We start from the raw sequence: 14,820 nt of genomic DNA on the forward strand, positions 1-14,820 counted from the left end.
AAATGTCATAGGGATTTTAATTGGAATTTCATTAAATCTGTATAAAGCCTTTAGAAGTATGGCCATTTTGATAATATTAGTTCTGCCTATCCAAGAACATGGGAGATCTTTCCATTGTCTAAGGTCTTCCTCAATTTCTTTCTTCAATGTTTTGTAGTTTTCATTGTAGAGATTTTTACCTCTTTGGTTAGATTGATTCCCAAGTATTTAATTTTTTTGAGGCTCTTGCAAATGGAGTTGTTTTCCTCATTCCCCTTTCAGATGTTTCTTCGCTTGCATATAAAAATGCTTTAGATTTATGCATGTTGATTTTATAGCCTGCTATTTTGCTGAATTCATTGATGAGGTCTAGAAGTTTTCTGGAGGAGGTTTTTGGATCCTCTAAATATAGAATCATGTCATCAGCAAATAGTAACAGTTTAAGTTCCTCTTTTCCTATTCCTATCCCTTTAATTTCTTTAGTCTACCTAATTGCTCTGGCTAGAGTTTCGAGGACAATGTTGAATAGAAGTGGTGAAAGAGGACATCCCTGTCTTCTTCCCATTTTTAAAGGGAATGGTTTCAGTTTTTCTCCATTAAGAATGATGTTGGCCATGGGCTTAGCATAAATAGCCTCAACAATGTTCAGGTATGTTCCTACTATCCCTATTTTTTCTAGTGTTTTGAGCATGAAGGGGTGTTGTATTCTGTCAAAAGTTTTCTATGCATCTATTGAAATAATCATATGATTCTTAACCTTAAGTCTACTGATGTGATGAATCACATTTATTGATTTCTGGATGTTAAACCAACCTTGTATCCCTGGGATGATCCCTACTTGATCGTGGTGCACTATCTTTTTAATGTGTTTTTGTATGCAACTTGCCAGAATTTTGTTATGGTGTTTTGTCAGTATATTAATCAGAGATACTGCTCTAAAGTTTTCTTTCCTTGATGTGTCTTTGTCTGGTTTTGGTATCAGAGTGACATTAGCTTCATAGAATGAATTTGGAAGGGTTCCCTCCTTTTCTATTTCATGAAATACTTTGAGAAGAAGTGGTATAAGTTCTTCTTTGAAGGTCTTGTAGAACTCAGCTGAGAATCTGTCTGGTCCCAGACTTTTCTTGGTTGATAGGCTTTTGATGGCTTCTTCTATTTCATTGCTTGAAGTTGCTCTGTTAAAATTGTGTATGTCCTCCTGGTTCAGTTTGGGAGGAATATATGTCCCTAGAAATCTGTCAATGTCTTTGAGATTTTCTATTTTGTTGGAGTATAGATTTTCAAAGTAGCTTCTAATTATTTTATGTATTTCAATGGGTGTCTGTCATATTTTCTTTTTCATCACAAATTTTAGTAATTTGAGTTTTCTCTCTCCTCTTTGTTAGTGTAGCTAAGGGTTTATCTATTTTTTTTACTTTTTCAAAGAAACAACTTTTTGTTTTGTCAATTTTTTTAATGGGTTTCTTGTTTCAATTTCATTGATTTCAGCTCTGATTTTTATTATTTCCTGTCTTCTACTACTTTTGGTGTTATTCTATTCTTTTTCTAGAGCTTTGGGATGTAGTGTTAGATCACTTAGTTGTTGACTTTTTATTCTTTTCTTGAATGTGCTCCATGCAATGAATTTTCCTCTTAGTACTACTGTCATAGTGTCTCAGAAATTTTGATGTATTGTATCATCATTCTCATTTACCTCTAAGAATTTTTATATCTCCTCCCTGATGTCTTCTGTTATCCATGCTTCATTCAACAGCATATTATTTAGTGTCCAGGTGTTGGAGTAGTTTCTGTTTTTTATTTTATCAATGATTTCTAATTTCATTCCATTATGATCTGATAGAATACAAGGTAGTATCTCTATTTTTTTGCATTTGCTAAGGGCTGCTTTGTGGCATAACATATGGTCTATTTTCGAGAAGGATCCATGTGCTGCTGAGAATAAAATGTATTCACTCATTGATGGGTAAAATATTCTATATATGTCTGTTAAGTCTTTTATTGATTGTATTATTAATTTCTATGGTTTCTTTGTTTAGTTTTTGTTTGGAAGATCTATCTAGTGGTGACAGCAGTGTGTTAAAGTCACCCAGAATTATTGTGTTGTGGTCTAAGGATTTGTTTGATGCACATGGATGCATCATTTTGGGGGGCATAAATATTTACAATTGTTATATCTTCCTGATTTACGGTTCCCTTAAGCAGTATGAAATGTCCTTCTTTATTCCTTCTAACTTTGGCTTGAAGTTCACTTTATCTGATATAAGGATGGAAACCCCCGCTTTTTTACTGAGTCCATGTGCATGGTAGGTGTTTTCCCATCCTTTCACCTTTAGTCTGTGGATGTCTTTTTCTATGAGATGAGTCTCTTACAGGCAGCATATTGTTGGGTCTTTCTTTTTAATCCAATCTGCCAGTCTATGTCTTTCAATTGATGAGTTTAGGCCGTTAACCTTCAGGGTTATTATTGAGATATGATTTGTATTCCCAGGCATTTGGGCTTATTTTTGGTTTTTAACTTGACTTGGTTTCTCCTTTGATTGGCTTTTCCATTAAGGTAGTTCCTCCCTTTGCTCACTTTCATTGTTGTTTTTCATTCCCTCCCCATGAAATATTTTTTTGCTGAATATGTTCTGTAGTGCAGGCTTTCTATTTGCAAATTCTTTTAACTTTTGTTTCTCCTGGAAGGATTTTATTTTGTTCCCAAATCTGAAGGTTAGTTTTGCTGGGTACAGGATTCCTGGTTGGCAACCATGTTCTTTCAGAGCTTGGAATATGTTGTTCCAGGCCCTTCTAGTTTTTAGGTTCTGGTTTGAGAAATCTGATGATATCTGTATTAGTTTCCTCCATATGTAATCTGATGCTTTTCCCTTGCAGCCTTTAAAATACTATTTTTATTTTGAATGTTAGGCATTTTCATTATAATGTGCCTCGGTGTGGATCTGTTGTGATTTTGTGCATTTGGTATTCTGTAAGCCTCTTGTATTTGATTTTCCATTTCATTCTTCAGGTTTGGGAAATTTTCTGATATTATTTCATTGAAAAGGTTTGTATCTCTGTGCCTTCCTCAGTCCCAATAATTCTTAAATTTGGTCTTTTCATGATGTCCCATAGTTCTTGGAGATTCTGTTCATGATTTCTTACCATCTTCTCTGTTTGGGCAACTTTATTTTCAAAAGTAAATATTTTATCTTCATTGTTTGAGGTTCTGTCTTCCAAGTGATCAAGTCTGTTGGTGAGACTTTCTATTGAGTTTTTTTATTTGGTTTATTGTTTCCTTCATTTCAAGGATTTCTATTTGTTTGTTTCTTTGTTTGTTTTTTCAGGATCTCTATCTCTTTATTGAAACAATCTTTTGCTTCCTGCAGTTGCTCTTTTAACTGTTTATTGGAGTGACCATTCATTGCCTACATTTTCTCTCCTATCTCATTCTTTGCTTCATGGATCATTTTAATTATGTATATTCTGAACTGTTTTTCTGACATTTCTTCTACCATGCTGTCACTGGATTCTATTAATATAGAATCTTGGTTTGTTTGTAACACTTTCCTCCCTTGTTTTTCATGTGGGTCATGTATCTTCCCCTCTGGCAGTGTGGATCTGGGGTATTGCAGTTTCCCACCTATAGGCTTATAGTGACCCTACAGCTTTCCAAAACCTCTTCTTTAAGGGGAAGACCAATATTAGCAGCACCTAGTACAGAAAATATGCAGACCTAAACCAAATAACCCCTATGAAGATGTTAACAGTATTATCATAATAAACAGAAAGGACGAGTATAACCAAGAGATTTTCAATGAGGTCTACAGTTTCTAATGAAGGACAAAGAGGATGGGAAGGGATGTAGGATGTAACTGTTAATGTGATAAGAAAAGAGGTACTAGATCATAGGAAGAGTGAAAGTGGAATCAAAAGAAGTTGGTTGTTAGCATGAGAAAAAGGAAATGAAGACTGAGGAAACAGGTAAACAAAAGGAAAATAGAGCAAGAAAAGTAAAGAAATAAAAACAAAATTTTTCAAAAAGGAGAAAAAAGAAAAAAATCTACTCTATAATAGTCATATAGTAATCAAACTTCCCCATCATCAGTAACCTGATGCATGAGAGGTACCTTACAATGAGCTTCCATTCTCTGGCAGGTATCTCAGAATGGGATTTGCCCCACCTAAAAATGGTGGCTTCTGCTTCCTGGATAATTGAAGATGGCTGCACTAACTTCCAAACGTGTTGGCAAATGGGGAACCAAGTCTGTGTGGGGCACAGTTGGTTGGGCTAGGTCCTGGAGGTGGGGCATGGTCAGTCCACTCAGGGATCCTGCAGGTCCTGGCTGTTGTCCCAAAATGACGGCAGCCACATGTAACCAAACCTGTGGGTACTGTGACAATGGACTTCCAGGCAACAGCAGGCTGCAGGCGATCTGCTGGCGGTCTGTGGGCGGCCTACAGGCTAATAGTGGATGATTGGCAGGTGGATCTCGGGCAGTGGGTGATGGGTAGGTGAAAGGCAGGCAAATGGGCAAATGGTAGATGACAGGCGGCAATCAGTGAGCAATTTGCACTCAAAAAGTAGGCAATATACTGGCAGATGGCAGGTGATCATTGTGGACGAACGGGGTAAATGGCAGCGGATCAAATGAGCAGCAGAGACTGCCTCACAGAGAAACAGATTTTCCTCTGCTTGAACCCCGAGTTAGAGAGAGACAAAGAATGCAGCCTCCCTCTAGTCTGCCATCTTGGATCTCCCACCTGCCTTTTGTCTTATAATAATAAGGGGCAGTGCTTGTTCTGGCTTCTTTGAGCTGAATGGGAGCAAAGAAGGGTTTAGGCTGGAACGCTGGGGAAGGGGCTATATTGGCTCATAAAGAGTAGTTTACAATCTGATTAGTGAGTGCCTTTACTCAATCTTGTAAAACAATTTTTCAGGCAATTTACCAGACAATGATTGTAAGAAGGGGGCCCATCAATAGGAGCATCCAGGGGAGAGTCTGGCCCAAAAGTTTCCAGGGAGGTGACTGCTGCTGTTCCTGGTAGCACTTCTTGATGTTCTCCTGGAGTTCAGCTATTTTTCCTTGGACTATTCTGGATTTGTTGGTGAAATAACAGCATTCATCTCCTAAAAATACAAAAGTGCCTCCCTTGTCTGCCATTAGTAAGTCAATGGCTCTCCTATTTTGGAGAACCACATTGGCTAACGAAGTGACTTGGATTTGAAGAGATTCTAGGGAATCTGCCACCTAATCAAAATCCTCTTTCAATTTTGGGGAGAGTTTATAGTAAAGATGGGTGACTGTACCTATTCCTGCCACCCCCATACCAGCTGCTGCCAATATGACTAATTCAATGAAGATTGGGGCAAGGATTGCTCTTTTGCATCTGAGAGGTTGAAGTGGAGTCCAGGAGAGGGAGGAAAGGGCCAGTTCAACTTCCCCCTCAGAGTATATGGTTATATCAGGTGTGAGGAGGACAGGGAGGCAGAAGGGGGGAATATGGGATGGGGTGTCAGGTAGCAAAGAATGGAGCTTCCACAGAGGAAGAAGATGCCAGATTGGCTCTGAGGTGGCTGAATGACAGTGTATGTTGTGTTGCATAGAGAACTGTTAGGTAGATACTAGAGTAGAGACATAGTGTGGGGGAGGGTGAAGCAAAGTAGGAGAATGACAGAAGTGTTAGGAGTGCCATCCCAGCAGGTGGAGTTAAGAAGAGTTGGTGTGCCCAGGTTTTGTGAACCTGGAATTGCCAAGAGCCTAATGTTTTGGAATGTGTAGGAGAGAAAAAGAGAATAGAAGTAAAGAAGAGAAATGAGATTTCTTCTGGAAAGAAGTCATAGAGGGTGCATTGTATGTGGAGGGATGGGATTCATTCCTGAAATTGGGCCAGGGAAGATATGGCACAAGGAAAATACTGTTGTTCCATGGACAGGGTATGAACAAAAGACCAGTAACAGTATCAAGAGTGCATGAACCTACGGTTCCTCTAAGATCCGTGTCAATCTGATTGTAGTGGAATTTTTTAAGCTGCACGAGTACCTGGGACCCAGAGCAGGAGAAGGAGGCAGAGGAGGCGGCCATCTACAGAGGTCAGTTTAACCTTGCTGAGATGAAACCATGAGGGTCTTCTGGCAACCTTGATGGCTGTTGGGGTAGTCAGGAGAACTTGGAATGGTCCTGTCCATTTAGGGGATAGAGGAGAAGTATGAGGATTTTTGAGATACACCCAGTCCCCAGGATGAGGGTGACAGGTAGGTGGTGGAGAGGAGGGTTGTGGTTGAGGTACAAGCCTGTCCTCATGTTCATGGAGCAGATGCCTCCTTAGGAAAAGAGTGAGAAAGTAGTCATTGAGAGAACTCAGGGAAACAGGGGCAGATCCCAGGAGGAAAGGGCAGACTTACAAAAGTTCAAAAGGGCTAATAAAGGAAGGGAAAGTGGAGTGCCTCTCAAACACATAAGGGTCAAAGGCAGAAAGACTGTCCAGGGCTATTTTAACTCTAGGGACAGTTTAGTGAGCTGGAATTTAAGGAGAGAATTAGCTCCTTCTACTTTTCCTGAGGACTGAAGATGATAGGGAATGTGTAGCCAGAGGAGATAGAGGAGAGGTTTGAAACTGATGTGATGGGGTTTGTGAATCTGAGTGAGAATAGTGAGAAGCTGTTCCTGTGGGAGCACATATTTTCCGCTAATCTTTAACCAGGGACCTTCTGTTGTGGCACTTGTTGTTTGTATAAATTGTGTTCCTCTGGCATGTAATAAGGGGTTATTGAAGGAGTGAGGAGGAGTTGGGTGTTAGGTGGATCAGAAAGTGCTGCTGCTTTGGCTTCTTGGTCAGCTTTATTGTTCCCTTGTGTAATAGGAGAGGAGTCAGTCTGATGACTTTTACAGTGAATTATCCCTATTTTGGAAGAAAGGTGAGCTGCTTTAAGCAGCTCAAGTATTAGTGGTCCATTAACTATGGGAGTGCCTTTGGTTGACAGGAAACCTCTTTCTTTCCGTATGGCAGAAGGTGATTGGAGAATGTGAAAAGGATACTTTGAATAGATGTAAATGTTGATACATTTTCCTTTTGCCAATTATAAGGCTTGGGTGATGGCAATAAGCTCAGCCTTTTGAGAGGTTGTGCCTAGGGGAAGAGTGTGCCTTATAATAGCAGCAGAGGAAACAATAGCATAGACTGCATGTCACTGTGTTTGGTGGATGAAGGAGCTCCTGTCAATGAACCATGAGAGATGGGGGTTGCATAGAGTTCCTTCCTGTATATGGGAGGGGTGAGGGAGAATCTCACCCAGGACTTTCTGGCAGGAGTGTGTAACTGGTAGTTGAGGATTAGGAGGAAGGGTAGCAGGGTTTAGGGATGGGAAAGAGTGTAAAGACAGTGTGGGGTCTTCAATGAAGGAGACCTGGAGCAGTAGAAAGCAGGAGGGGGCCATAACCTGAAAAGCCTTATGAGTCAGAAGGTCAGAAAGGTGATGGGGGGAGAGAATGGTGGTGTGTCATCCAAAGGTGAGTTTCTTGCTTTCCTGGGCTAAGAGAGCAGCTGCTGTGAGAGAGAAGAGACAGGGAGCCCAGCCCCTGGTGGTAGAATTGAGTTGTTTGAAGAGATATGCCACAGGGGCAAAGGACCATTCTTTCTGTTGTCCCAAAAAGGCTGCTAAGCCCTCTCTCTCAACAACATAGAGAATAGAAAGTTGGGAGAGATTGGGGAGACTAAGTGTAGGTGCAGTAATGAGGGCCTTCTTTAGAGTTTTGAAAGAGGTGGAGATGGGATTAGAAGGATCAAGGGGCTCTTTAGGATCTCCTTTTGCTGCCTCATATAAAGGTTTGGCCAGCAAGCCAAAACTGGGAAGACGGAGGAGACCAGTGATACCCAGGAAGGAGAGTATGTCTCCCTTTGTGGTGAGGGTAGGTAGGTGGGAAATAGCTGACTTGCCATTGGCAGTGATTTCTTGACATGAGGAAGTGAGATGGACCCCAAAGTAGAGGACAGAGGTTCTAGATATCTGTGCTTTTGATGGAGAAACCCCAAGGAAGTTGAGGAGGATAATAGTGTGATTTTGATAGTCCTAAAAGGTGCAACTGCAGAGAAGGAGATCATCCACATATTGTAGGAGAAGACTGGATGACAGAGAAAGAGAAGAGAGACCCTTAGCAAGTACTTGGCCAAAGAAATGGGGACTGTCTCAAAATCCCTGGAGAGAACTATTCAGGTGAGCTGTTGGAAATGATGAGAATCCAGGTCAGTCCATGTAAAGGCAAAGATATCTTGTGAGTCAGGATGTATGGGGATAGAGAAAAAGGCATCTTTTTTTTTAACTTTAAACAAATTTTTATTACACAAAGGTTGCACATAATTGGATATTTCTCTACTTTGTACACAGTTATTCTTATTCTCCAGAAAGGTTGCTTCTGAACTTCTCATCTGGTAATGGCAAGCACTAAAATCCTGATTTTAGCAGAATAGTAACAGAAATGCCTCAGTGATTTAAGTTGAAAGCAGTACACTCGTATATGGCTCTTGCACCCAGTATCAGGAATATACAAATGTCTTTTTATTCAAAAATACAAAATAAATTATCTGTAGGCATGGACAATGACAGCAGTAAACCATTATATATTGTCAAATGAAACCAATAACTGATGGTTATAGTGATTTTCTTAAACATCAACCAGTCTTTTCTTCAGTCATTTTCTTCACTGACTTCTCTGAAGTTATTGGTGAGGAACCCTGCCTTGAGCTTCCTGTCACAGTTCATTAATAATGGTAAAGCACTATTCTGAGAGTTAAAACATGCCACCTCCCATACCACCTCCCATTCCACCCATTGCACCCATTCCAGAGTCATTTTCTTCTTTAGGAATTTCTGTGACTATAACTTCTATAGTTAACAGAGAAGCAACTCCAGCTGCATCCAATAAAGCAGTTCTTACAACCTTTGTTGGGTCAATGATTCCTTTTTCCACCATATTCACAAAATCTCCAAGCATAGCATCATAACCAACTTCTGAGGAACTCTGCAGAATTTTCGCAACTATCAGAGATCCTTCAACACCTGCGTTCTTAGCAATAGTCATTGCAGGAATTTTGAGTGTTCTTTTAATGATTTTTATGCCAACTTTTTGATCTTCATTAGCTGGAGTTCATGAGTCCAAGGCTGGAATGCACCGAAGCAGAGCACAACCCCATCCACAACAATGCCTTCTTAAACAGCAGCTCTTGTAGCATTGAGGGCATCTGTAACTCTTTCTTTTCATTTCCTTCAACATCATTTGTCCCACCAACCTTCAGTACAGCTACTCCATCTGAAAGTTTTGCCAGTCGTTCATTTAGGTTTTCCTTTTCATATTCACTAGTTGTGGTTTCTAATTGCTCTGTGATTTCTTGAATATGCTTTTCAATTTGAGCTTTATCTAAAGCTTTTCCTTTCAAAAGCATGGCATCACCTTTGGTGACAATAACCTCTCCAACTTTTCCTAAAGTTGAGGCTGAACATCTTCAAAACCCTCCTCACCAAACACTGTGCCACCAATAGTAATAGCCATATCTTTAAGTTGGTTCTTTCTGTTGTCACCAAAACCTAGAGCTTTAACTGCCACAACCTGAAGACCAACTTTTAACCTGTTCAAAACAAGTGTACTTAGAGCTTCTTTATCAACATCTTCAGCAATTATGACCATGAGTATACAGTGAGTATTGGCAATTTCAAGAGCAGGTACAATGGACTGGATGCTAGAAATTTTCTTTTCACTCAATAGAACATAAGCATCCTGTAATTCATATTTCTGACCTTTTGATATATTGATGAAGTATGGAGAAATATAGCCTCCATCATACTTCATGCCTTCAATAATTTCTAATTCATCATTGAGTGTGAGTGTTTTTCCATCCTTTACTATGATCACACCCTTTCTTCCAACATTTTTCATTGCATTAGAAATGATGTTGCCAATTTCTTTGCCTCCATTTGCAGATATCATAGCAACATGAGCAATTTCTTCAGGAGTTGTCATAGGTTTACACTGCTTCTTAAGTTCATCAACTACAGCATCAACAGCTAACATCACACCTCTCCTGATTTCCACAGATTAGCACCTTTGCTAATCTTCTCAAAGCCTTCCTTGGCAATAGAGTGTGCCAATACAGTAGCAGTAGTGGTACCACCCCCAGCCTCTTCATTTGTATTATTGGCAACATCTTGAACAAGTTTAGCTCCAATATTTTTGTATTTATCCTTTAAATCAATTGACTTTGCAACAATCACACCATCTTTTGTTACTTTGAGACTTCCCCAGGTCTGCTCAATAATTACTGTTCTTCCCTTTGGCCCCATTGTAATAGCTACAGCATCAGTTAAAAGGCCTACACCTTGAAGCATTAAGGCTCAGGCACCTGCACCAAATTTTATATCCTTGGCATAAGCCTGAGTGAGATGAGGAGCCAGCACCCTAGACACTCGTCTCATTTGGCAAAGGACTGTGGGTAAGTGAAGCATTTCTGCAGGTCTTCAGCAGGGAGTGCTGTCTGTGGCGAGTGAGGGTTGAAAACGGCATCTTTAAGATCTAAGATTGTAAACTAATCTCATCATTAGGGATGAGAGACAGTAGAGTATATGGGCTGGGAACCACAGGATGATGTGGAGATCTTGGACTACACAATAAGCTCCATTGCTTTTTTTTTTTAACAGGCAGGATGGGAGTATTACAAGGAAAATGTGTAGGATGAAGGAGTCTTTTTTAAGAAGACCTTTTAGAATGCGTTTTAGCCCTCTGAGATGACTCAGGGATATTAGGTATTGGAGCTGACATAGGAAAGAGGAGGAGTCCTTCAGGGATATGTGGATGGGCATTTGATGAGACATGATAGCTGGATGGGTCAGATTCCAAACTTGAGGGTGGACCAAGTGTGGAGGCAGAGGGGGTGGAGGAGGTGGGTTACTTGAGGCCAAAGAAAGAAGCAAAGTGGTGTGTGTGTAGGGGAAAACAGGGGTTGGTAAGAAGAGGAAGGAGAGAGATCTGTAGCCACCAGTTGGACTGTTTCATACTGGAATTTATGGAAGGGAAATGAAGGGTGAGAGAGGCTTGAAATTTTGAGAGGAGGTCTCTTCCCATTAAGGAAGTGGGGCAATGAGGTATAATTAAAAAGGAATGGGTAAAAGGATTCCCCTCGATACTGCATAGTAGAGGGTTTGTTATGTGTAGGTTGAAAGTTATTCCCTCTACCCCAATTATAGAGATTTTGGAAGGCCAGGTTGGTCCCCCAAATTCTGATAAAGCTGAAAAAGTTGCTCCTGTATCAATGAGGAAGTAAATTGGACTACTTTCAACAGTGGCAGTTACCCTGGGCTACCAGTGTGTGTTATGGTTCTTGGGGTGGAGAGTCCTTGACACCTTCAGTCCTTGGAACCCAGCCCTATGAGGTTAGTTAGGGACGAGGAAGAGGGAAGGTTTAGCCCCTCACCTCGGGTGGATGGACAATTGACCACCCAGCGTCTATCCCTTTTGCATTTAGGGCATGGGTTGGGTGGTGGTCTGGTATTAGGGCATGTAAGGGCCCAGTCCTTCCTGTTTGCACTTGAAACAAGGTCCAGAAGGTGCCTTGTAGAGCCCTTTATCAGAAGTATCCTTACGTTTGTATCCTTACGTTTGCCATGCAGGGCCTGTGCCAAAAGTCAAAATTTGGCTTTATCTCTTTTCTCTTTTTCTTTTAGATAGATATATAGATAGATATAGATATATATAGATAGATAGATATAGATATATACATAGATATAGATATATAGATATAGATATAATTTTATATATATAATTTATAATATATAGTTTATTTTCCTTTTTTTAATTTATTTTTATAGGCTGCATTTTGTTTCTCCTTTTCTATTTTATGATGTTCTCTATAATTAAAAACCTTAAAGGCAGCATTAAGAATAGTTGATTGGGAGCTCCAGTGGCGCAATCGGTTAGCGTGTGGTACTTATAAGAATAGTTGATTGGAGTGTTTGGGGGCCTTCCTCTAACCTCTTAAATTTTTTCTCAATATCTGGGGCAGATTAGGAGATAAAATGGGTCATTAGGATGATAGTGCCATCTGGGAATGGTGGATCAATTTTGGTATAGTGTTGAAAAGCCTCTGTAAAATGGGACAGAAATTAGGCTAAATTCTCATTAGGTTCTTGGGTAATTTCCCTAAGTTTATCAAAGTTAACCACCTTCTGAGAAGTCATTTTGCCAGGAGACAAATAACCATCTGATTTCTAAGTGTGCAGCCATTGGTTTGGTAATCTCAGTTAGGCCTCTCTGAGGGTACGGTGGTAGTTCCAACAGGAAGAGCAAGGTTGGTTCTATGTGTCTCATCTTAATGTGCTTGGGCTGGGGGAGCAGATGAAGAAGCACAGGGTGGAAGTTGAGAAAGTGAAAAGTGATCTTGTGGGTCAAAAGAGAGAAAGTCGTTAGGATTGGAAGGTGAAAGGGTTAAGGGAGAGGGAGCAAGGAGGACCTGTGCAGGGGAGCAGGACTGACACAGAGAGGTGTGAGAGCAAAGAAAAGAGAAGGTTTGAACATAAGGAATCTCTACCCTCTTGCCACTGTGGTGACAGAAGTTATGTAAATCCTGTATAGTGGATTGGGATTGAAGGTCCTATTCTCTGACCAAGAGGAGTCATTATCTAATTTATATTGAAGTCAGACTGTGTTGCAATAGAAGATGAGCTTTCAAGGTTTGAGATCTGGAGTCAAATGGAGAGGCCGAAGGTTTCTGAGGAGAAAGCTGAGGGGAATTTTAGACTGGACAGAGTCCCTGGCTGAGTTCTCAGGAGCCCGTAGAAGAAAAACGAGAGGAAGGGGCATCCCCACAACCTCTCTGATTTCCCACAAAGGAGCAGACCATCAGTGAGGGTCATCACTGTCCCTGACAGGTCCACAGCTGAAACTGAGGGAGATCCTGACCCAGTGTAGCGAGAGAGATTTCAGGGCCAAGGTAGAAGAGCTCTGAGAACTCACTGCCAAGTAGAGAGAAGGCTGTCGAGAATCAAATTCTGTGGTGGGTGAGGAGGTTGGCAACAGCAAGAGGCAGAAACACCCTATCATGTATATGGGCCAAGGAGGAGGGAGCATGGTCAAGGCAACCCAGATCCCTAGGAAGGGAGAGTCAGCAGGTAATAACTGTGGATCCCCTCCCGGATTTTGGCACCAGAATGTTAGGGTAACTGGCGCAAATATCCACGAGAGACACAACTCTGAGTTCAAGCAAAGGTTATTGACAACAAGAGTCTGCCAGGCTGCCCCTCTACAAGGCACAGCAGCCTGTGGGAAAAAACTTCTGAACAATATAATCATGTGCAACGGAGTAGTTAAAAAATAACCTGTTTGGCCCTGTGATTGTTACTTGATATCTTTGCTGTGGTTTCGGTAGTTAAGAACTCTTTCAGGGTGGGCCTACCAGAAAGGTCATGCCTTGGTGGGCAGGTGCTGATTTTCAAAATGAAGTTATTTTGGCCTAAGGACCTAACAGTATTTCTAACATGGCCAAATGTGGCCAGCTGGGATCCAGGCAGGTCCCTGGTTTGGCTGCCAATAACAGTAATAACACAGAAGCCCAAATGACCAATAAACATGCTAGATTTATTAGTCATTGAGGAAACCTGAATTAAAGTCACAAGGAGGTTTTTGTTGTTGTTCTTTGTTTTGGTGGTATTATGGGGTGCTTTACCACTGAGTTACATCCCCAGGACTTTTTTTTTTTTTTTTTTTTTTCCAGTTAAGGTCTTGTTAAGTCACACAGGCTGGCCTGGAATTTACCATCCTCCTACCCCAGACTCCCAAGTAATTGGGATTACAGGGGTGTGCCATGGCACCAAATTGGTGATTTTAAAAAATAGTGCAGGGAAGAGAGTTCCAGGCAGAAGTTTTTGAAACTGGAAAGAACTTGACCTACTTATAGAACTGCTAGTGTTATCTGAAGAATAGTGAAGAGAAGGTAAAATGAGGCTAGAGAGTTAAGCAGGGCCAAAGTCATAAAGGCCTCTAAAGTCATGTTAAGAATTTGTTGTAGTCAATGGGACATTAATAAAAAATTCCAAATAAAGGATTCCACCCCCCAAACTGGGTCTCAAATTCAGGACCTAATGCTTACTAGGCAAACAATCTCACTAAGCTACATCCCCAACACCAAAAAATTTAAACAAACTAAATTAAATGATAGAAGGTAACTCTGGATGCTTTACTTGAAAAATCTTGGTAAGAGCTAAGTTTTTTAACATATGGGGTTTAAATATACATCATTATATTTTTTACCATCCCTGACTTATCCAAGATTTACTCAACTTCTGTCATTATCAAAGGCCTAATTTCCTCAGTCATGCTTAGTGATAGAAATGACTCTACTGTACTGCTTCACATTAGATATTCAGATTATGACCCAAGACCAATCCCTGCACAATAAGACTATCACTATTTAAATTATAATAAATATATTCTAGTGGAAAAAGAGACTTGCTACATGTGGAGAAAGGTTTTAAGGTTCTAAAGCTGACCAATGATGGATACATTGATTATAAATTAATGAAGAGGTGAGCATTCCAGATGAGGAGAATAGGATATAGAGCTCACAGAATTATAAAAGAATTAACATGTTACATGGAATACTGGCTTGGTTAGTACCCTGAGTTCCATTATAGATTAAGAGAAACTATTGGATGCATACAATGGGAATAGACTTTTTCTGTTTGTTTGTTTTTTAATCAGTAAAGTACAAAGATTTTTTTAAAAGATTTTGAGTAGGAGGTGAGCCTTTGAACAGAGTACTTCTGTTTCTCTTTCTCATACACACATGCAGACTTGCCACCTCTGGTAGATTCTTCACAAG

General features: G+C 40.4%; 1 pseudogene across 1 annotated transcript; it reads right to left on the minus strand.

Annotated features, from left to right (window-relative positions):
- Nucleotides 1–8,358: 8,358 nt before the first annotated feature.
- Nucleotides 8,359–10,453, minus strand: LOC306660529 (60 kDa heat shock protein, mitochondrial-like; annotated as a pseudogene). The gene has a single exon. The product of its transcript is annotated as a 60 kDa heat shock protein, mitochondrial-like (transcript).
- Between the last annotated feature and the right edge of the window lie 4,367 nt (nucleotides 10,454–14,820).

This window comes from Sciurus vulgaris (assembly GCF_902686455.1).
Source record: "Sciurus vulgaris genome assembly, chromosome: 4".
NCBI classification, from domain to species: Eukaryota; Metazoa; Chordata; class Mammalia; order Rodentia; family Sciuridae; genus Sciurus; species Sciurus vulgaris.